Raw genomic sequence first — 7,156 nt, forward strand, 5'->3', positions numbered from 1 at the left:
AATCAGTGGACTGATACTAAAGTAAAGTATCAGTTAAACATTTTTCCTCGGACTGAACCTCCAACGTTCAAAGGAAGCCACGCACTCCAGAAGTGCAGCTTCATTAAATGCAGAGATCTTAGGATCGTCCTTTCTCTGCAGAGGACACTCCTCTTTGGTGATTACCTTTTTAGAGATGTCGCATCTCTTGCTCTTCAAGATAGCCGTTCTCACCAAATAAGGAACCTCGAAGATTGAAGCCTCAGCCCCAGTTCAAATTACTCTCTAACGAAAGAAATCTTGAAGACCTTCTCCGCCAACGGATCTATTCAAGACTTCTCCTATAAATAGCGCTCGAAGATCACTTCAATCTTTATCGATTCAACAACATAAGCTGAAACTCTGCTAAAATTGTTCCTCAGCTAAAGCCCAAACTCTCTAAAGTTTGAATCGAAGAAGAGAATCCCAAAGCCAAAAATCATTCACTGCTGATTACATAAATTCTCTTAGACCTTAGGCAAACCTTGTTTACCCAAAGCCTAGGTCAAACTAACTCCAAAGAACTTGTTCTTTGAAGTTTAGTTGGCAAGTTTTCAAACCTCCCTTCGACCGACAAAATCGAGTGTTTGAGTTGCAAAGGAGTTCAGGAAGGTACTTTGTCTCCGTGAGATCCTAGTGACCAGAGCGTGCTAGGAGTGAGAAATCCAACAAGGTCTGTTGGTACTGAAGATTGGATCCGCAAGCACACGTTTCGGTTGTGTGCACCCGCAAGCACACGTTTCGGTTTGCTATGCACCCGTAAGCACGAGCATCGGTTTGCAGTGCACCCGTAACCACTTGCAGAGTGAAGTTATTGGTTTGATCAACCGACCGTGGATGTAGGAAGTGTTTTCCGAACCACGTAAAAATCTCTGTTCATTTACAGCTTTCAGTACTTACTTTCTTAATTGTGCTCTTCCCCTTGTAAACTGAAAACTGATTAAGTGCAAAGAGAAACTTAAGACTAACAACTTGCTCAACTCACAGGCTACTATAAAACAAAAGTTTTCCGCTGCGTGCGTTATTAGTCTGACTGATCTATCTTCTGATAGTCAGTAAGATTTATAACATCTCTGTTTATCAAACTTGACTGAAGCTTTACGTGCATCAGTTAAGTTCTTTTGACTTAACTGATAACTCCTTACTGAAGAGTATTCAGTATCAGTCGTCAACCCTGTTTTGGTCAAAACTCTTTTCAGTAAACATGTGTCTGAGTTTGTGTTCAAAGTTTCATTTTGATCTCTATGTTGAGATTTCAAAAATTAGCCTATTGGTGTATTCCCCCCCATACACCTATTCGAGACCCTCCGAACCTAACAATTGGTATCAGAGCAGGTTATTCGCAAGAACAATTCTGTTTTGATTAGGTTCTAATTGAACTAGATCATTTTTCTCAAAGGTCTCGAAAAAAAAAACTTTTTCTCTTTAAAAAAGTGCTTGCTATTTGTCTTATTTGTTGTTATCTGTTGTCTCTTTTTATATGGAGACTAACCACAACAGAGTATCCTCTCTACCTATGTTTAGTATTGAAAAATACGACATATGGAAGTTTCGGCTCGAAAGCTTCCTCACCGCCCAACATTGCCGAATATGGGAAGTCATCAACCATGAACCCATCATCATCACTGAGATCATCAAAAGAATTCCTACAGATCTAGCTAGGGATCCGCTCGATGATGTCCAGATCAAGCAAAAGGCAGACTTCACCACAGAAGAAAGGAAGCAGGATGAGCTTGACAACCTCGCCAAAAGCATCATCTCCGGTACAGTTCCAGACAAGCACGTCACCAAGATCATTAAGTGCAAAACTGCAAAGGAGATGTGGGACATTATTGAAGGAATGTGCATCGGATCCGAGGAGATAAAGGAGAACAAGTTGTCCATAGCTTGTCAGAAATTCGACTCATTTCTCATGCTCAAGAATGAATCTGTCGACGAGATGGAACTTAAATTCAACCAGATCTTGAACGAAGTTCAATCCATCTCAAAGGACAAGTACACTCAACAAAAAATCAACCTGAAGATTCTTCGAGCACTTCCGCGAGGAGATTGGTAGATCTACTCAGTCGCTCATCAGAACAAGCCAGGATTCAGTCGCCTTCCGACAAACAAGCTTTTCTCTGATCTCTTGGAAAATGAGTTCGACATTCAGAGAAATCTTGGAACCAAGAGGGCTGGAGGATCAGATGAAGATGGTCCATCAACCTCAAAGGAGCAGCATTGAAAGCTTCAGTAAAAGAAAGCAAGAAGCAGACAAAGGAACCAGCGGAACTCAAGCCCAAAGACTTCTTCAGTCAATATGCTTTGTTGACTAAAAGATTCAACAAGATGGAGTATAAATTCCGCAAGTACAAGAAGTTCCACAAACAGCACTACAAAGGAAAAGAAAGAGAAAGCAAGTCCAGATATTCCACTGACAGAAGCGGAGAAAGAATACCAACCGCTTTCGACATGAAAGATGTGGAATGCTTTGGATGCAAAAAGAAAGGACACTTTCGAACTGAATGCCCTGAATTAACGCACTCTGAGCGCAAAGAGTTGAAAGCCAAGAAAGATCGCAAATATGCGAAGAAGAAAGCGATGGTTGCTGACGATGCAGGATCTTCCGAAGAAGCATCAGAATCATCCGAATTTAACTCTACCTGCTCAGATGATGAGAGCCAAATCCTGATGGCCAACGAAACCGAAAGTATGGCCGACAACAGCTACGACAACGGAATGAACGGCTCTGAGGTAAACTCTCACTCAAAAACTCCTTATACTGATAACTCCTTGGTGTTTTCAGGAGATAACTCAGAATTTGGAGAAAGCTTAATCGATGAAACTGACGAGTACGATCAGCTCATGACTGATCACTGTCAGTTAAGGAAAATGTTCGAAGATCTCCTAAAGAAGAATCAGAAAATTGGAAAGGAGATCAATGATGAACGAGTCGAGAATCAGACAATCATCTACTTTCCGGATGAAACATGTCTTGACCAACTGCTCATGGAGAACAATCGACTGGAAGAGAAGCTCAGAGTTTTTACTTCAGAATGTAACAGGGCATCTCATGAAATCAAGAGGCCCAATCACAAACTGGAAGAAACAGTCAAGGACTGCATGATGAAGTCTCCCATGATGACCAACTTTCCTTCAAAAGGCCTTGTTGAAAGCATCGGAGGAAAGGTCACTCCAACTGATAAAGGAAAGAATATCATGATCGAGAAAGTTGCTGACGCTTCTAGAAACACCACTTCAGAAGAATCAAGAGATCATGATATGGAAGAAGTTTAGAAACCCAAACTGATGGCAACAACAATTGTTCCTCCTCCTCAAAGCTACAGACGAGCCAAGGAAGCCCCCAACCAGATCATCCTTCTAAGAAGATTGGAAAGCAGATTTCAGTCAAAGATAGGGTAAGGAACATCAGGACTCAAGCAGAATCTTCCTCACCAGTCCAAGGGAAAGAACAACAACATCAGTCAGAAACTGTCGCAGCCCGATTCCCGACGCTAGAAATAGCGGGGTACGAGTATCGATACGACTATTTTTAAAAGAATAAAAGATAAGATGAATAGGTCAAACATCAAGCGGAAGCTCGCATCAAAAGGTGTTAAGGAAATCGTCATAAATGAACCCAAGGGTACAAATGTCAACGTCGTTATAACTTTTTAATTATCAGGAATTTCACGAACAAAAACAAAACAGGTATAACTCATTTTTCATAAGGAAGAATAATATGCAGAGTATCGCAGCAAAAGGCGAATCGATTATATGTATGAAGACATATAACCGCAAGTAAATTGCTTGATTCAAAATCAAAGTAACTCCACATCAAGACTTTATCGCTAAAAAGGAAATACGATAAAGTAAATACATCATCTAACAATCCCCCACCAGCACCAGACCAATCTCGCTCCTTGCTTAGCCTGCACATTTAGAAATACATGCAGGGCGTGAGTACATAATACTCAGTGGGCAAACGCCGAAAAACAAGAAAGGCGCTCTTAGAGCTATAAGTTTGAAGCTTGCCACATCTCAGCAATACACAGAAATAAATTAGCATAAATGAATCTGTGCATGCAGTTTTCATAATCAACATCATAAATAAGTGTTTGCAGACAAAGTATACGTCATGTATGTACCGTATCTACAACTCATCATCATTATTAAGGTACTGAGAAGTAGGCCTCCTTCTCAAGCACCGTGACCGGCCGACCCGAAGACGGCTCACAGTCACCTCTGTGTACACAACCCCGCTTGTAGCAGGATCCGAATTCGTCTCATCTCATCAGTAGAGGGTAACATACAAGCTCAACATCAAAATTTGGCAAGTCAAACAGTTCACAAATATCATTTATCTCAAAACATTTGCTAAACTCATAACATCATTAAATCATTTTAGAAAGCTCGAATGATAAACGTATACTCAAAATATTGCCCACCTGAAGACCTTACTCAAAATCTCCCGTCAAAGCGGAGTTACTTACTTCCTTGCTCTGCTCGTGTCTTCAGGGATCATCACCATCATCGAAGGTTCATGTCATAAAATAAATCTCGATTAGAAACTCATTAACAATTTCTCATGCCTTAATTTATGCTCTATCTCATATTCTATCTCCTTATTCAACTCAATATAAACTCTTCACTCATCTCAAATCCTTAAGTTCAAGGATAGGTTTCAAGAAAATCATGGTTCTAAGTCTCGATTTATCTCTCATATAAGGCTCGTCTAACTTCATTCAAATACATAGACAACACAATCACATAAGGCACATAAGACAACACAATCAAACATCATCAAAACATGCTCTATTTTTACACTGACTCAACTTCAAAATCTAACTTGTTCTGACTCCGACACCTCCTGGACTCGAGACTCATACCAAAAGAAAGGTCTTCGAGTCTAGTTTCATATAAAAAAATGTAGAGTAAAAAACTCCAAGTATTGTAGGATATATGACTGTTTTACTACAGTCTACCATATTCGGCAGTTTTGAGCAATCGAAAACTTGGATTTTTGAAATATAGTAAATGTTGTCAAACTGGGCTCAAATTTGGTTTATATCTAGCTAATACAATAAGGTTAATACCATAAACATTTGGAAAGCTAGATCACACAGGAAGATACTGAAATGAATGACTCTTTCCCTTGTTCTCTGAAACTCTCGGTAGTAATGTGCAGTTTCGGTTTTTCATTTTATACAAATAGTAAACAAAGTCCAAATGACTTGAAATTTTACCGGTGTGCTCAGGACTCATGTAGGGACTTTCTATAAAATTTTCAAAGCATTTTGAAATCGACAAACCGTCGATCACAGTAGGTCAGTAGGCCTACGAAAATCACCAAAATCTCATCTCAAACTCTTTAAATGCTCAACTCAACATTCCTTCAAAGAAAACTCATCAAAGCTCATTTTAAACACATATAACACTCAAAAACATCAAGCACATTATAATACTCATCATACTCAAATTAACTCTCCTCTTTTACATTTTAACTCAAATCTCAAGGGAAACGTTTCAACGAACGCATCAATTCAATTCTCTTTTCATTCTCATGCTCAAAATTACTCAAACACTCATGTATGACCTCTTACATCACATAACTCAAAAACTCACGTAAACTAAATTAAATCAAAATTTTACTTAGCCAATAAAAGACTTAATCAAAGATAATAAGACACTACTATCATGCTCAAAAACATATATCTTAAGCCAAATCACTTAATAGACACATAGACAAGAAAGTCCTAATTTTTATTAAACTAAACTCTTTGAAATTTTATAAACACACATGAATCTTTAATTTAATCATAGATCTTTCAATCTTAACCCATTTATCTCACATGTAAACCATCAATTTACAAATTAGAGCATGGATACACATATCCCTAATTTTATTAAACTAACTCATATCAAAATCATCAATTGACATCATATACTCGATTTACTCCATCAATCATCATCATAGACATCTCATGGACTCATCTTCATCATCTATTCATCATTTTAATCATCAACTCAAAAGTTCCCAATTTTGGGTAAACTAAACTCCATCGAACTTTCACATCTCAAGGCATATACTTCACAAAACACATCAATCATCACCAATCATCACATAAATCTCATTTTTCACCCCAAATCAAGAAAAGAAAAAGAAATTTTTTTGAAGGGTTGAAGACCCATTTTTCGAAAATTTTAGAAATAAAGAAGGGGGTGATTTTCTTGCTTCAATCTTTCAAGAATACTCACATACAACATCATTCAAGCAAGATTTATGGAATACATGATCACTTACCCAAATTTTTCACCAAGACCCACACTTTCTCACTCTAGCTTGGAAGCCTCTCTTCAATGATCCTCTTGAATTCAAGTAGCTAGGATGTGTTTATGTAAGATTTAAGAGTGGATTGAGGTGTTTGGTATAATTTTTGGAAGCTCCGAAGGTTTCTACAATGGAGGAAAATGGAGGAAATATGAGAGATGAGGGAGAGAGTGAAGTGGTCGAAAATTTGGGGTGAAGGAGAGAGAGAAATTCTTTAGCAAGATATGAATTGATTTGGAAATCTTAGGAAAGATTTGTGATCTTAAAGGATATTTGGCATTAATGCCTTGATCTCTCTCTCTCTCTAATCTCTACCCTCTCTCTTTAATCTCTACACTCTCTCAATCTCTACACTTGGCAAATTTGTGGTATTTAGTCACATGGTTGAGAAATTAAAAAAAATAGTGTGAGAAGGGTGATTAAATAATAATCACAATAATTATGGAAATGTTACTCAATAATATAATGCCATAGCATAATTATTCATGTGACCAAATAAAATAATTATAGCACTAATATTAGTGCACTCACTCAATTATAATATTCCTCTTCGTAGGAAAAATAATTTAAAAATATTATGCTAGGAAAAATTTCCAAAAACCGGCATCATTCGATTTCTCGGTAAAAATAAACCGCACTTGCTTTGAAAACTTAATCAAAATTCCAAGTGCTAAAGTCTCAAATAAAAAATCATAATAACTTGGTCATAATGACACACGTAACAGAAATCACATAATCAATCAGTCACGTAAGTTCACATAACATCGCATCAAAGCAGTGGGCAAACACAGACAACCTAGACGTCTCTCTGACCGACTCTTTTCATCA

At 37.8% G+C, this 7,156-nt stretch overlaps 1 long non-coding RNA gene across 1 annotated transcript; it reads right to left on the reverse strand.

Moving 5' to 3' along the window:
• Nucleotides 1-3,793: 3,793 nt before the first annotated feature.
• LOC131019774 (uncharacterized) lies at nt 3,794-6,541 on the reverse strand. The gene is made up of 3 exons (XR_009100447.1): nt 6,302-6,541; nt 4,446-4,509; nt 3,794-3,929 (listed from the first exon to the last, which is right to left on the reverse strand). It is a non-coding gene; the product is annotated as an uncharacterized LOC131019774 (long non-coding RNA).
• Between the last annotated feature and the right edge of the window lie 615 nt (nt 6,542-7,156).

The sequence above is a fragment of the Salvia miltiorrhiza genome, chromosome 4 (assembly GCF_028751815.1).
Source record: "Salvia miltiorrhiza cultivar Shanhuang (shh) chromosome 4, IMPLAD_Smil_shh, whole genome shotgun sequence".
Classification (NCBI taxonomy): domain Eukaryota; kingdom Viridiplantae; phylum Streptophyta; class Magnoliopsida; order Lamiales; family Lamiaceae; genus Salvia; species Salvia miltiorrhiza.